This window comes from Onychostoma macrolepis, chromosome 20 (genome assembly GCF_012432095.1).
Source record: "Onychostoma macrolepis isolate SWU-2019 chromosome 20, ASM1243209v1, whole genome shotgun sequence".
NCBI lineage: Eukaryota > Metazoa > Chordata > Actinopteri > Cypriniformes > Cyprinidae > Onychostoma > Onychostoma macrolepis.
In genome coordinates this window covers 14,469,227-14,486,166 of record NC_081174.1, presented here as the reverse complement: position 1 = coordinate 14,486,166, position 16,940 = coordinate 14,469,227, and positions in this window count along the sequence as shown.

Genomic DNA, 16,940 nt, shown 5'->3' with positions numbered 1-16,940 from the left:
TTTTTCTTAAGCAAGTGTAATTGATTTAAAAATATAGTTTTAAGTATTTTGGATTTCTTTATGGGTGAAATGTTTTTAAAGAAAAACTCATTAAAAATAGTGTTCGAAAAGCGCTGTATATATGGCAATGCATCAAATCGGCTAATCATTTTGAGCAAAAAGTGATTTTAACCTTTCTCAAAGCGTCCTGACAAGTTAAGAACATTTTTCCACATTGGAAAAACTAGTGGACCTCCACAGTGGGACAGCTATGTATATTGTATACCAAGCTGTCCTTGTTTGACATCTGATCAACAGTGACGTCCCGTGGTACAAACTCTTGTCTTTTTGCAAAGAGCAGTTAACTACAAGAATTCCTCATGTCAAGCCAGGCCAAAGGTTATTAAGTCAAACTCGAGTTTAGTTCCTATATAATTACATTTTGTCATGTTTCCTCATGTCTCTCTTTTTATTTATTTATGTCCTTCTCTGTCCCTCTCAGTTTTTCTCAAACATCCTCACATATTGTCCCTGTGTAATCTTGCCACTTTTTTAAAGGGATAGTTCACCCAAAAATTTAAATTCTGTCATTAATTACTCACCCTCACATTGTTCCAAACCAACATAAGACCAGCATTATTCATACTGTTTTAACACTGACAGTAATGAAACGAGGGGGATTATTTCTCTCTATTTTTTGTAGATGCCTTTTTACAATTATTGTAATTACAGATGAGCATATAGCAGTTAGCCTGAATTGCATGGAACAGACTACTCAGCGCTTTTCCGCTTCTGTTTCTGCCTTCTTCCCATCCCTTCTGCTGAACTTTACATAGTGAGGTCAAGGATCAGAAGTACTGTAAGTTACCAGATGGTCATTCAGACTCTTTTACCAATATATCAAACTGAAGGGCTGCTGAAAATTAATCGCAGGAATAAATCACATTTTTAAATACAATGAAAAAAAAAAAAAAAAGTATTTTACCTTGTAATAATCTCCACCTTCTTACGGTTTTACAGTATTTCTGATCAAATAAATGCAGCCTTGGTGAGCATTAGAGACTTCTTTTAAAAATGTGCTTATGCGAACCCTAGTGTTCTAATGAGATTCTGTCAGAATGTCAGATCTGTATTACTGAAGTGTTTACAATCAGAGAATCGTATCATCTGAAAATGAATGTTTTGTCAAGTAATCAAAAAGGACCACTGAAGTGTGTTATCAAAATTAAGTTCCAAACGTAGGTTCAGGAGGCATTACATGCCTATACATAAGCAGCTCTCATTGCACTGTCCCAGTGTCAATTCTTCCGGCATCCCTCCACCTCCCCATCTCCTCCTCTATTTCTGTTTTTCTCCCTCTAGGTAGTACCGCCAATGGGGGTTGAACTCGGCGCTCAAGCTGAACCTCGGCTTCTAGCCTCCATTAAGGACAGCAAGCTGAGTTTGTTTACCATCAGTACTGGATGGGCAGGCGTTGGCCATTGGGTATTGCCATTTTGTTCATAATCAGTTATCATAAGTTATCAGTTATCACTCTGAAAAGTCACAAAGTATCAGTGACAATGGCCTTGGGGGTTTCTCAAACCCCAAGCAGAACATGGAAGCATGGCGTGCAAATCCACTGTAAACGAAGTAATCATAGAAAACAATAACAAATAATCCTTTCACATCCAACTCTCATCTGTGTGGTTTCAGGGAAAAGAGGAAGGCGTTTAATTCAGAGTGCTTGCAGGTATTCTCAGTACACTACTGAAGTCAGGCCTTTGGCTTCACAAGCCATCTATCTAGAGACAGTGCTTGAACTGCTCAAACACTGCGGCTTATTGTTGCATTCTGGGACATTGACCTGAGGCTCCTCCCATTCTGGTTTATATGTGTGCATGAATATCATGTGAGTTCTCACAGACTGAAGCTGAAGGCAATAGAGCACTATACTGTGTGCGTGCATGTGTATACACACATCAGCCGCTTTAACATCTTTTGTGGTCTGCTTTTTTTTCAATATATTATAGCCATTTTACAATGTCAGTGACTCGTAAGTTCTCATTTGATATAGTGAATCATGTGGTATAGTAATGGTAAGGGTGACCTGAGTAATAATATATTAGAATAATTTTAATTCCTTTATGCCTTATAGTCCCATTTAGCAGATTAGTGCTGGACAAGATATAGTTTACATTTTGCAAGTACAGTATATAAACAATCAAGTTAAAATTTGTTATATATCGCTTTACATGTGTGTACTGTATGCATGTGGATAAAATATATACAGTATATGCAACTTAACATTGGGAGCTATACTACACTGAAAAAAAAAATTGGAGAAAAATGTGTCATGTATATTTGAGTTTAAATATATCACTGTTAAAAAAATAGATTATATTTCACAATGGTATAAAAAAATTAAAGAGTTGAGGTTTGCTATATGTTTTTTATTTTGCTACTGTATAGTCTTGGATTCCTAGCTTCACAGTCTTCAACATCAAACGCATTTCAGTAAAACTGTCCCTATAATTATTATCCCTAAGATTTCTCTGGTGTGTTGCTCACATTCACTACAGACAGAAACAAATGATTTTCTCTCATCTATCTCAGACAGCAAACCAGGTTCTTACCGTGAGATCTTCATCTCCCCAGTTTTTCCATGAAATGAAATTGGGATCTAAGCAGGTGAACTTCAGTGTTTAATCTTTTCTCACTTTTTTTAAACTGTTGACCTCTGTGTCCCCTTTTAACATTTACTTCTTTTTGAGGCCTTTCAACTGCTTTGCAAAATATTTTGAGATGTTTCAACTTTCTTAGAGGTATTTTTCTCTTGGCAAAACTGCTTCTCTTCATATTCCAGTTTCCAATCTGGCTTTAACAAATACGTTTTGTCCATCTGAAACTGCCTCACTAGCCAGATATGCTCAAAATTGGTCACTTCTGCAGTTGCATAAATAATCTCCACCCTTCCAGGCAATATTTCACATGTTTTATGAAGGAAAGTGCTTTTTTTGTAGTCTTTTCATATCCATAATTAAATAAGGAGGAAATCTGATTTGCTAATTCATTTTAGCATTGGCCAATTCAACGTCAAAACATTTGGCAAAGACGTATTGTATTGAGGAAAGCATGTGAGATTTACACGTCTCGTGCATATGTAGCTTGTAGACATGTTTTGAAATGACATCCCTGTCTGACTGAAGCCAGATAAAGAAACTCAGCATGGTGTTGAAAGAACTCCATTTCTCATAAAGATCACCATGACAGTTTTACAACAGAGAAATTGTTTTCTGCACCCCCACATATGGGAACTGATGGGAATGGCAATTGTGAAAATAGGAGAGTTTAGTCGCATTGGAAAGGAAACACAATCAAAGGAAGCAAGAACTGTGCTATCAGATAGTTCTATGTTTAAATCTGTGCTTGGACCATGTTGATCTAGTTTTGCTAAATGCATGAGTCATTGAGCGTGTTGAAAATGATTAGGCTCATCAGCCAGAATGTGTGTGAATGAGTGATTGATTCACAGCTCACATAGTGGCTTTGGTTTTTATGAATGATTATCTGATTAACAGTTTTTCCATTGTTTTCAATGTGTTTTTCCCCTAATCCTCACTGCGAAGCATAGAATCCGTAGAATTGCTGTGACAGCAAGGCTGAAGCTCTGGATTTGAAGGAAAATCCATTTTCTTCTCTTTAATTTATTGAATAAACATGAGCCCTGTCCATCTGTTCCATGGTAATCTGAAAGAGGAGTACAAGTCTCAAATATTTGTTATGCATATATTAAAGCTTTAAGTTCAATTAAATTAAACTTTGCCGGGGTTTTTTTAAATGATAAATTACTTTCTCCTATCGTAGCTTAATATTCAAAGACAACCATAAGTAAGCCATTAGTAGGTTGATTTGCCTGAAAAGGCTTGCACTGTGGCTCTGAGGCTCTTTTAGTACATTATTCGGTAAGTTTAAGCATCACAACTTGCCCAAAAAATGTAATAGAGATTTTTTTTATTTTAATTCTGAGAGGAAAAAAATAGCCTAAAAGATACAAATTCAGAATTGCAAGTTATAAACTTTCTCATAATTCTGGGATTACGATTCTCAGAATTCTGAGCTCATATAGCTTGCTTGATTTGTTTTGTTTCCGCCATGGAATTAGAAAATGGAAAAAATTCATATTATTATTATTATTATTGCAACTTTTTTCTCACAATTTGCAAGTTTATTTCTCACATTTCAGAGTTTATACCTCACAATTCCACATTATAATTTTTTTTTTTCTCAAAATCGCAAAAAAGTCTGAACTGTGAAATAGAAACTCAAAATTGCGAGAAAATGTCTGAATTGTGAAATAGAAACTCAAAATTGTAAGAAAAAAGTCTGAATTGTGGGATAAAAAGTTTTTGATCCCTTGGTGGAAACAAGCTTCCATAGTTTGTTGACTAATGGCAGAAGGATTAGAGTTCAGAATCTCTTTAAAATAATAATCATTTATGTATTCCATTTGGTGAGATTTTGACTTTCAAAAGGTCCTTGTAAAAATATCTTAGCCATGAGTGTGGGGTTTGAGTAAATGTTTAACCCTCATAAAGTGATAATATTAAATAGAGTAGTTCCTCTTTTGCATTTCGTCTACTGCATGTGTGTGTGAGAGAGAAAGAGGAAGAAAAAGGAAGAGTATAAGATGAGGTGAACACGAAGAAAAAGAGTGAATAAATAAGCAACTATCAACCTGATTAATTGTTCCTATGTATCATCTTTCTTTTGCATTTCTTTATGTAGGCAGTAAAACAAAGCTCTTTCAACAGTTCTTGAAAAACGCAAAGTTAATGGGGGGGGGATTTGAAGATATAGTTCTCGCTGTTCTGTCATCGTGATATTATGCACGAGCAATCATGAAAGACTGTCATCAACACCCCTGCTGATATTCATTTAAATACAACTGCGAGTGAGGATGGTAAATCGATGCACTGATGAGCTGGAAGCTCTTAACCGATTGACCCCCAGCAGCTCTTTTCACATTTAGCCTCCCTTATTGTTTGAGACAATGTATAATGGCATCATTCATCAAAGTTGGGCTTGTGATAAAACCACCACACCACTGCAGCAAATTCAGATCTGGTTGTTATTGCAGCCTTCAAAACAGTGAAGTTAGATTGTGTTTCAATAAAGACTACAAAATAGGAAATGTTCTTTTCGTTTAGGCTGCTGCAGGAAGTGTGGCATTCAGACAAGACTAACTTACCCCTAACCTCTCTAACACTTTACAGTAAGGTTCAGTTCGGTAACATTGATTAGTTGATGCATTGGGCATTATTAATTAACCATAAATGAATGGTAGTTTATCTTTAACAAGTTGTACAAAATTTAACAAATATGCACTAACAATGAACAATTTTATATGTATGAATTAACCTAGATTAACGATGTATTAATTGTTGTTCATGACACCTAATGCATTAAGAATTTAATCCAGAATATAAATTTGCTAAAAGAAAACGGTAACACTTTACAATAAGGTGTCATTTGTTAACTTTAGTTAATGTATTAACTAACATGAGCAAACAATGATCAATACATTTATTACACTACTTATATCTTTGTTTAACGTTAGTTAATAAAAATAGAGTTGTTCATTGTTAGTTCATGTTAGTTCACAGTGCATTAACTAATGTTAACAAACACAACTTGTGATTTTAATAATGCATTAGTAAATGCTGAAATTAACATTAAATAAGATTAATAAATGCTGTAGAAGTATTATTCATTCTTAGTTCATGTTAACTAATGTTGTTAACTAATGAACCGTATTGTAAAGTGTTACCAAGAAAACTTATATAAAAAGTAGCAATCTGGCTCATTACTCACTAGCTCAATAGCATTTCTGTAGATCTAATGTTAGTGCATGTTGCTAGGGCTGTGGGTTTGGGTCCCAGGGAATGCCTAAACTGATATAATGTGTATATTTAATGCAATGTAAGTTTTGCCAAATGTTGTAATGTACTAACTGAGGTCTGTGGAAAAGCTATGAAAAACTATTTTATGTGTACTTTATTTAAAGGCAGGTTCCCTTTCAAACTCTATTCATGAAAGGTGTTAAAATTGTACATTTAATATCTGCAGAGGCTTGTCACACCTCTGGAAAAGAACTTCTTGTTCTTTACTGATATTTGACCAAACAGCATTCTGTGTTCATTCTGTGTTAAGTTTGTGCAATTTGACCTCAACATAAGTGATCTAATTATGGGACTTTATTGAATACTATTTATTGGACACCTCTTCCAATACAGAGGTATGTGCATGTGAAACTAAACTTCCTCTCACAGCAGGCCTGACGTGTTAACTGCCCTCATCAGGGACATGGTGACAGCTTTATAACCACCAAAATAAACACAAAACTGTATCGTACAGGCTAGCAATAGATATAAAATTGGAGGAAGTGCTGCAAACAAATTATGCTTCACTTTACCAGTGAGATTCATGGAATCAAATGAGAAATTATGGCAGTGTCTCTGTTATTTTTGGGTTCCTGATCTAATATAAACATTTCAATAAACCACTTGCATACAGGTACAGTAATCAATTGTTCGTTTCTGATCAGATTAGAAAACAGTAAGTGAAAACTCTGTAAAGTTTCTATCGTGCTGTAGAGGTGTTGACCTAAACTTAAGAAAAATAAACTTAAGGGAAACATAAGTTTATTATTCCTACCCCAAAACTCAACCTATTTTATGATATTTTGCTTCTCAGGTAAATGTTTCTTGATTTAAAAATGCTTAAATGTTTGTATTGGAAAACAAGACAAAAATTGAGTAAGAAAATTTCTGTTTCTAATGACTAATTTTGTAAATACTGTCGGTCAGGACATTTATGGGTTGTCGTGCAAAATGATACTAAATTATATAATGTTTAGTAAGTTACATTACTGTAACATGGCGTGAAATTTTTTAAATAGGCAGAAATAAATGCGTGACAGTGAAATGCATTTTATGGTTAGAAAGAGAAGTAAAGAGTCACAAAGTGTGTTTGGCTCATTTCATATATTGGTAGCACTTTATTTTAAAGTACGTGTACTTCCCTGGTACATACATGGTAAATATCTTGTACCTACAGGCAAATGAGTGGTAACACAAGGTACTTACCTGAAGTGTACATGGTAACAAATTAGAAATACGGCTGTACTTAACAGTCGTACATACAGTACATGGTAATTAGTTTGCACATACAGACAAATGTGGGTAAGAACGGTCACTTACAGGTAGTGTCCATACATGGTAACTAATTAGATACTTCACTGTACTTACTAATGTATATACATGGTAAATATGAAGTACTTACGGACAAGTGGGTACAAACAGGCACGTCCTTACAGTATCCGTATATGGTAACTAATAAGACACATTACTGTACAAACTAATGATATGTACAGGTGGTGGTCATATAATTAGAATATCATCAAAAAGTTGATTTATTTCACTAATTCCATTCAAAAGGTGAAACTTGTATATTATATTCATTCATTACACACAGACTGATATATTTCAAATGTTTATTTCTTTTAATTTTGATGATTAGAGTTTACAGCTCATGAAGGTCAAAAATCAGTATCTCAAAATATTATAATATTTACATTTGAGTTTGAATAAATGACCATCCCTACAGTATAAATTCCGGGTATCTCTTGTTCTTTGAAACCACAATACTGGAAAAGACTGCTGACTTGGCAATGATCCAGAAGACGAACATTGGCACCCTCCACAAAGAGGGTAAGTCACAGAAGGTCATTACTGAAAGGTGTGGCTGTTTACAGAGTGCTGTATCAAAGCATATTAAATGCAAAGTTGACTGGAAGGAAGAATTTGGGTAGGAAAAGGTGCACAAGCAACAGGGATGACCGCAAGCTTGAGAATACAGTCAAGCAAAGCCGATTCAAACACTTGGGAGAGCTTCACAAGGAGAGAACTGAAGCTGGAGTCAGTGCATCAAGAGTCACCACGCTCAGACATCTTCAGGAAAAGGGCTACCAAGCCACTTCTGAACCAGAGACAACATCAGAAGCATCTTAACTGGGCTGTGGAGAAAAAGAACTGGACTGTTGCTCAGTGGTCCAAAGTCCTCTTTTCAGATGAAAGTAAATTTTACATTTCATTTGGAAATCAAGGTCCCAGAGTCTGGAGGAAGAGTGGAGAGGCACAGAATCCATGTTGCTTGAAGTCCAGTGTGAAGTTTCCACAGTCTGTGATGATTTGGGCTGCCATGTCATCTGCTGGTGTTGGTCCACTGTGTTTTCTGATGTCCACAGTCAACGCAGCCATCTACCAGGAAATTTTAGAGCACTTCATGCTTCCTTCTGTTGACAAGCTTTATGGAGATGCTGATTTCATTTTCCAGCAGGACTTGGCACCTGCCCACACTGCCAAAGGTACCAAAAGCTGGTTCAATGACCATAGTGTTACTGTGCTTGATTGGCCAGCAAACTCGCTTGACCTGAACCCCATAGAGAATCTATGGGGTATTGTCAAGAGGAAGATGAGAGACACCAGACCCAACAATGCAGATGAGCTGAAGGCCACTATCAGAGCAACCTGGGCTCTCATAACACCTGAGCAGTGCCACAGACTGAACGACTCCATGCCACGCCGCATTGCTGCAGTAATTCAGGCAAAAGGAGCCCCAACTAAGTATTGAGTGCTGTACATGCTCATACTTTTCATTTTCATACTTTTCAGTTGGCCAAGATTTCTAAAAATCCTTTCTTTGTATTGGTCTTAAGTAATATTCTAATATTTTGAGATACTGATCTTTGACTTTCATGAGCTGTAAGCTCTAATCATCAAAATTAAAAGAAATAAAAATTTGAAATATATCAGTCTGTGTGTAATGAATGAATATAATATACAAGTTTCACTTTTTGAATGGAATTAGTGAAATAAATCAACTTTTTGATAATATTCTAATTATATGACCAGCACCTGTACATGGTAAATATGCAGCACCTACGGAAAAATGTGCTATTATGTGGTAACAAACAAGACACATTATGTATTTGGTATATACGGTAGGCTTGGTAAGTCCTAACCTTACCTAATAAAAAGAGGTGAAACTTACAAACTTGTAGTACTACTAACAAACAAATGTGTGTTAATGTTAATTGCTCTCCACAACGGTGCTTACAAAGTTTGAAGAACTGGGATTCCTGTGTACTGTTTATGTAAAATGTTATGTAACTTTAATACAGTCCTATTTCCATTTAAGTGAAAGTGACGTGACGTGACATGTGGCCAAGTATGGTAACCCATACTCGGAATTAGTGCTCTGCATTTATCCCATCCAAAGTGCACACACAGCAGTGAACACACACACCGTGAATTCACAGCCGGAGCAGTGGGCAGCCACTTATGCTGCGGCGCCCAGGGAGCAGTTGGGGGTTCAGTGCCTTGCTCAGTGCCTCAGTGCCTTGCTCAGTCATGGTATTGAAGGTGGAAGAGAGCACTGAGAGCATTCACTTCCCCCACCTACAATCCCTGCCAGACCTGAGACTCGAACTCGCCAACCATTAGGCCACAACTTCCCCACTTACTATGTAAGTACTGGTGTATGTACCTATTATTGTACAGAATAATTTACGTGGCACTCAAGTTGGGGGTATAAACATGGATCAAGGTACTTATTGAGTAATTGATGGTAGGTGGTACATAGTAAGTATATGGAAATAGGACTGTAAATAAAGTGCACCATTTTACATAAACATTATACAGGAATTACCAATTCTTCAAACATTGTAAGCACTGTTGTGGAGAGAAATTTAACATTAACACACACTTATTTGTAAGTACTACATATTTACCACGTGTATACCAAGTACAGCACATTTATCCGTAGATGCTACACATTTACCATGTACATACCATTAGTATGTACAGTAATGTGTCTTGTTAGTTTCCATATATGGATACTGTAAGGACGTGCCTGTTCGTACCCACTTGTCCGTAAGTACTTCATATTTACCATGTATATACATTAGTAAGTACAGTAAAGTATCTAATTAGTTACCATGTACGGGCACTACCTGTAAGTGACCGTTCTTACCCACATTTGTCTGTATGTGCAAACTAATTCTCATGTATGTACGACTGTTAAGCACAGCTGTGTTTCTTATTTGTTACCATGTACACACACTTCAGGTAAGTACCTTGTGTTACCACTCATTTGCCTGTAGGTACAAGATATTTACCATGTATGTACCAGGGAAGTACACGTACTTTAAAATAAAGTGCTACCAATATATTATTATTTCATTATTATAGTTTTAGAACTGAGTTATAGCTGAATAATCTTACATTTCTTAAAGAAAATGTGAAAATACAATGTATATAGAAATTCATATTTTGTTTGTATTGTTTTGTTGGTTGTAATCATTAAAATCTTGTTTTTCTGTACAGCAGTACATTTTGAGCTTTTTTAAATAGATGTGTAAACCACAGCCAGCATTTTTTCTCACAGAAACATTTAAAAATGTCACACAAAATTCTTCTACGTAAGTAACCTCAACTAAAAATACATGTCAGCACCACCCCTGCCGTACCATGTTTGTTCTTCTCTTCTTATTAGCCCATTTATTTTGTATGATGAGAAGAAAGAGGGGAGCACAAATATCTTAACCCCCATTTGGGCAGAGGGTGTGAACAATGAGGAGTCTTCATGCCGTCTGCCTCGTGGACAGGAGCAGGCAGGAGGCTTGCCCTGGGGAAAATGTTCACTATATCACATGTGCTGGGCTGAACCCTAACAAGCTCTGGAAGTCTGGTTCTCCGTTTTGGACTGGTTTGGAAACGGTGATAGCCTTGACAAAAATAATTGAGCTTATATGGGTCTGACAAAGGCCTGGGTCGAATCTCATCGGTCGCTTTCTCTCCTCCCAATCTTTCTTCACTGTCCTTTAGTAAAAAATTAAAAACTCTTTGTGAAAGCACAGTTAACGGGTATGTGATGAAATGTATTTATATGCAGTATGAGGGATATGTGAATATGACAAGCTACCAAAGATGGATCTTATTTATGTTCCATCAAATGGAAAGATAGCACAAAGAGGCAACACACACACTCTTCTTACTTGAGTATACACACACACACACACACACACATCTGTTTCATAGTCATGTGTCATTTGATAGAGAGCTATTAGCTCACATAAAAATAGTTTTTCTTTCTGTACTTTGCCTGCGGACACGCATGGTGTGGGGTGGCTCTGTAAACACATACAGAGGGGCCTCTGTCCGAGATTGCTGGGGTGTGTGAATGTATGAGGCAGAAAGACATGTGCGATTGTCGTTTGCAGGGAGCTGAACAACCAAGTTTTAACAAGTCTAAAATTTGGTCACCTCAAACGAGGAAGCTGTCTGTTAAATGTTTTATTACACTCTCTTGTGATGCCACTTAAATGTTGTCTTTAATGGATCTTAAAGGATGGCGCCGTATATCATGAAACATTATCCGCAATGTATGCAAGTGCACCTGAAGGCCTGGTATTGATATGACAGATCACTGTTACCTAAACAGAAGAAACACTTCCCCTGGGCTGCACATGTTGTACTTTGAGTGTCTGATTATTGTAAGTGATTTGAGGAGAGTTTGGGTGGTGGATCAATGAGTGGTGTTATGAGCGAATATTTATGGGACTTTCTGAGGAGGTTAATAGTTTGAAGCGATCTGATTTAATTTAGATGGAGATCATGTTCCACTTGAGGCTAACCACCTGACCCCGTTTATTGGCTATTCGTGAGAGGGAGACATGAAGTGAGACTTGCGCTGTTGGAACTGATTAGAGGTGGATGGTTATCATTTAATTAATTAAAAATGGATATTATGAAATACATAATTCATAATAATATTAAGAAAACAAATCATTCTTTATGATATACCTTTATTCATTTGTAGAGAATGTTAGATTGTGATCTGTCTGTGTGTAGTAATAAGCCATGAGATGTTGTTACAGTAATTATACAAGAAAAGGGAAAAAATAACATTGTACAGACAAGAGTGGGTTCTTTGTGGCAACAACAGTATAATTAAAGGATAAGTTCACTTCCAGAATAAAAATTTCCTGATAATTTACTCACCCCCATGTGATCCAAGATGTTCATGTCTTTCTTCAGCCAAAAAGAAATTAAGGTTTTTGAGGAAAGCATTCCAGGATTTTTCTCCATATAGTGGAATTTAATGGAAGGCAATGGGTTGAAGGTCCAAACTGCAGTTTCAATGCAGCTTCAAAGGGCTCTAGCGAAATGACCAGTCATTTTCTACAAAAATAAAAATTTCTATACTTTACTTCTATACTTTTTCTAAACCTCACGCCTTACGTAGTCACGTTGGAAAGGTCATGCGTGACATAAGTGGAAGTACCGACCCAGTGTTTAAAAAGTGAACGTGCATAGAAAGTCAAACGCCCTTTACAAAAAAAAGGTAAAACAACAATGACGGATGACTTTGTAGTTGGAGGAGCAAATGAAATGGAGTTTTTCATCCCCTACCCTACCTTTTTGAACGGAAGTACACAGGCGAAGAACTAATCACACGTGACCTTTCCAACGTGATTATATAATGCATGAAGCCGCATGTGTGCATTGCAGAGCTAGAGCAAGACGAGCATTTATGGTTAAAAAGTATAGAAATTTTTATTTTATTTTTTTAGAAAATGACAAATCATTTAGCAATCGTTTGCCAAGCAATGTAGTAATGGAATGTACACCGAGTACTGGTTTTACACTGGTTTCGGATGCAGCTCATCCAAAAAAAATGAAACTATTTGTGTGTGCGAAATACGCGAGAGAAATGTCTGCATGTGGCGTCTCCTTTTAATGTATATAGTTTTCTAGGGCTCAAGTGAAATATCTTTCACCCGCTCACTATGTTTCTTATGCTCACATAGGAGTTTCCTCGCAAGTAAGCAAAGCTTTATTTATTTCCATTCTTATTCAACTATTCACTCCAATGCAAAAATCCCAGGTGTTATTTTTTTGCAGATGTCACTTTAGGGGCATCATAGAATTTAGAGTCAACTATCAGTTTTACATATTTGTATGTGCACAATATTTGTCTAATAATGTTAATAATCAATTATGGGTGGTTTGACATTAAAAGCATACTTGTAGAGCTAATAAACCTTGAAATGACTGAGAGAGATGGAGAGGAAGATAAATACTGTATGCTCTTATTAACTGCACCTCTTTGTAGACTTTTCACATAATACATCTTGCAGGTCAAAAATAAATTGTGTTTCCAACAAATACAGACACTCATCTGACTTTTGAAACAGGTGCTCTTTAACCTTGCTGAAGGCTATGTTAGTTCCTTTTTGAACAGAAGTGTGCTCTTGAACAAAATTTTAGGAGTTTTCCCAAAATAGCCTGAGAGAGCAAACCTAAAGCCGCAGATCATCAGTGGAGGTTCAGGCTTTTTCACAGCTGAGATGAAGCTGATCAATGGTTGCCTTTGAGGCAATGATTTGAAGAACTTTCTAGAGCTTGTTCTTCTATTAGGAAAACACCTCTATTGCTTTGATAAAATTGGTGTTGGCAAACAATTAGAACTAAAACAACAAAACAAGTGGAACTGAAGCATTTCATATTTATTATTTATAGACCTATAATGTGAACACTACTTTTTTCTATAAGTGTTTGGTGACCACTGCTGTTAACTTTTTGTCTTGCTGTCTACTTTCAATGAACAGAAAAGAGCAGCTTAGACATTTAAATAAATATCTCCTTTTATGTTTCTTAGACCTATACAGTAGCAGACATCTGTTCAAATGCAAAGCAGTTCACAATAAATTATAACATTATGGACAATATGTAACCACAGGCAAATTCATACTCCTATCACATGTTTACCTTTACTCCTCAACCCCCTGGACCCGTTTTTCTGTCAGGCTTTGTCTTATAGTTCAACACAGCAGTCATAAGCAAACACAGTCACTGTGTTCATGGGAATTAAATGAATCAGGGAGCCCAGGAGCATGTACATGAAGAAACTTCAGAGAGATATTTTTGGGTCTAGAAGTTGGAATTTTCATTTTGAGCTTAAAATGACTACCAGAGGTGAGTAGAGTACCCAAAAACTGTACTCAAGTAAAAGTAAAAGCACTTGAAGAAATATTTACTTTAATATTTAAGTAATAGTCTGAATAGTTACTTGAGTAAGAGTAAAAAAGTATCGGATAAAAAAACTACTCAAGTAGTTAGTTACTAGTTACTTTGGATCATATACTGATTATAGTATATTTTTATTTAGATATATATAGATATGTAGATCAAATTTGATATACATACATATATACACACACACACTGCCGGTCAAAATACTTTTAATGTTTTTTTTTAATTTTTTTTTTAATGTAATTTATTTCAGTGATGCAAATCATAATTTTTATCAGCCTGATTTATTATCAATGCTGTTCTTTTTTTAGCTTTCTATTCATAAAAGAACCCTGAACAAAATGACACAGGTTCCAAAAAATATTAAGCAGCAAAACTGTTCCCTGTTGAAAAAACCAGCATATGCTGGTATGGTATGTTTTGAAGCATGGGATGCTGGTTTGAGCTGACTTAAGCTGGTCCTTAGCTGGTCATGTGCTGGTCCGACCAGCTCAAGACCAGCACATGACCAGCATAAACCAGCATCCCAGCTTCAAAAATTCCTAACCAGCATATGCTGTTTTTTTTTTTTGTTTGTTTTTTTCAACAACACTGGTAATAAATCAATATATTTGAATGATTTCTGAAGATCATATGACTCTGAAAACTGGAGTAACAGCTGATACAAATTCTGATTTGCATCACTGAGTTAAATTAAATTATATTTTAAAGTTTAATTATGTATTATAAATGTATATAACCTCTGACACAGAGAAGAGTGAAATCTCCTCACATGACCGCTACAGAACATCTGAACATAACGAAACAAATGCACTTCTTCCGTCTGTTCTGCAAAATGTAAACAAATGTAGCCTTTATTTCTGCAAGCGTAAATATTGTGAAAATAGCAATATTAATTGTGTCTGGCCAAGGCATTCCTCCTGGAACTAACGCAGGTTTGGCGGGTGATTATTTCATACTCTGTGACAGCTTATTTAATTAATAAATTATACATTGTATTTAATGTGTAAGGCACATGTACAACAAACTGGTAATGTCGTAGTGGTATCGTGTACTGTAATCGAATCTATACCTGTGGAACCGACAGCACACGCGTTCATCTAATAAAGATCTTCATAGCTAGCAAACCATAGCCTTTGCAGATTCGCTTTCAACTGACTGTAGATCCAAAGCCACGTCTTCAACGCTCTTGATGTTACAACTCTGAGTGAGAACCGCTTCAGACGACTCAGCGCGTGCAGCAGGGAACTGAACGAATCATTCAAACTGATTCACGAACCGATTCACTGGTCTGCCAACTGGTCTGATCAAGCCTTCGAACAGAATTGACTCAAAAGAATGAATCATTCACGAATGGGCATCGCTCATTGCCCAGAAAAAAAAGTAGACGGCGCGCTTGGAATAAATTGAAGGATTTTTAACTTGTATTGCATTAAGATAAAGTAACGAGAGGAGCGTCGCCCACAGTAACGAAGTAAAAGTACCGTTTTTTCACTAAAAATGTAGGCCTACTTGAGTAAGAGTAAAAGTACCCATTTTTAAATATACTCTAAAAGTATTAGTTACCCAAAAAAATGTACTCAAGTAAATGTAACGAAGCAAATCTAACTCGTTACTACCCACCTCTGATGACTAATAATAATTTAATATTGAAATTAAACAGAATCTTCACTGGAAAAGCAATACAGAATATTTCTGAATGTATTATTCTGAAAAAAAGAATGAAAGGAAAGGATGGCAGAGGAGTTTGTGTTCAGAAAAGAGAACATTAATATTCTGAGACCAAAATTTTTTTGTCAGTTTGACCTCCCTTTGATTAGCAGTTTGATAAAAGATAAATAAGCAAATGTAGAGAGGAAAAGGAAAGGGAGTTCAAGGAAACATTTATTTACTTTAGCATACATGGCCTTGAATTCATGTGGTTTTTTTATAAGAAGAAGAAAGGTAAATATTATGGTTTCGATAAAGTGGGGTGACTGTAGTTTAGTATGGAGTAACTATATCCACATGTAAACAGCCTGGGGTTGTTACCTTAACTTGGATTGTTCAAGATGAAAATGTTAGAGAAGATAGTGTGGAGTAGTCTAATGTGCTAGGAAATATCTTTGCAACTGTCTAGGTTAATGTTGCTTATCAACCAGATTTAAATGTAAAGGTATTAAGCCAACCAGTGGAAATATATTGAATTACAATGGCATGTAAATTGTGCAATTAGCGAGTTTTATTGGGTCTTTGCTGTCACCGAATCTAGGGTTCTGGTTACTCGGTTATTTCCCTATTGCTATAAACAAATTAATTTTTTTCTCATAAAGTCTGGTCTTTTGCCAGTATGTCCTATATAAAGTGTAATATATTATCACTATCAAAGTATATAATTTTATTTTAAGCAATAATTTTAATTGTACACTTTTTCTTGTATAACAGCTGAAACAATCTTCTGTTTCTGCTTCTTTCCTCTGTTAATTTTGCCACAATCTGTTGTGTCATATCATTTTATTGTTTTACATATTTCCAGTCAATCCTTAGTTTAAAACATTTTGTCATGTGACATGATTTTATGTTTTATTGCTGTTATTGGTGTAATCCTCATTCTAGAATACATTTTACTTCCCTAACAGTTTTATTTGCCTTATTGAACTCAGCAGTTTCATTTCAGATTTGACAATTCAGTATTGAATTTAAAAGAAAACAACGAATGTGTTTATCTCTGAGCCTGGAATGATGACAAATCACAAGATGATATGAACAAATGGGAATACAGCAAAGACAACTAACTCATCGAGAAAGAGGGGTAAATAATGGGTGAAAGGGAGGTCAGGGGTG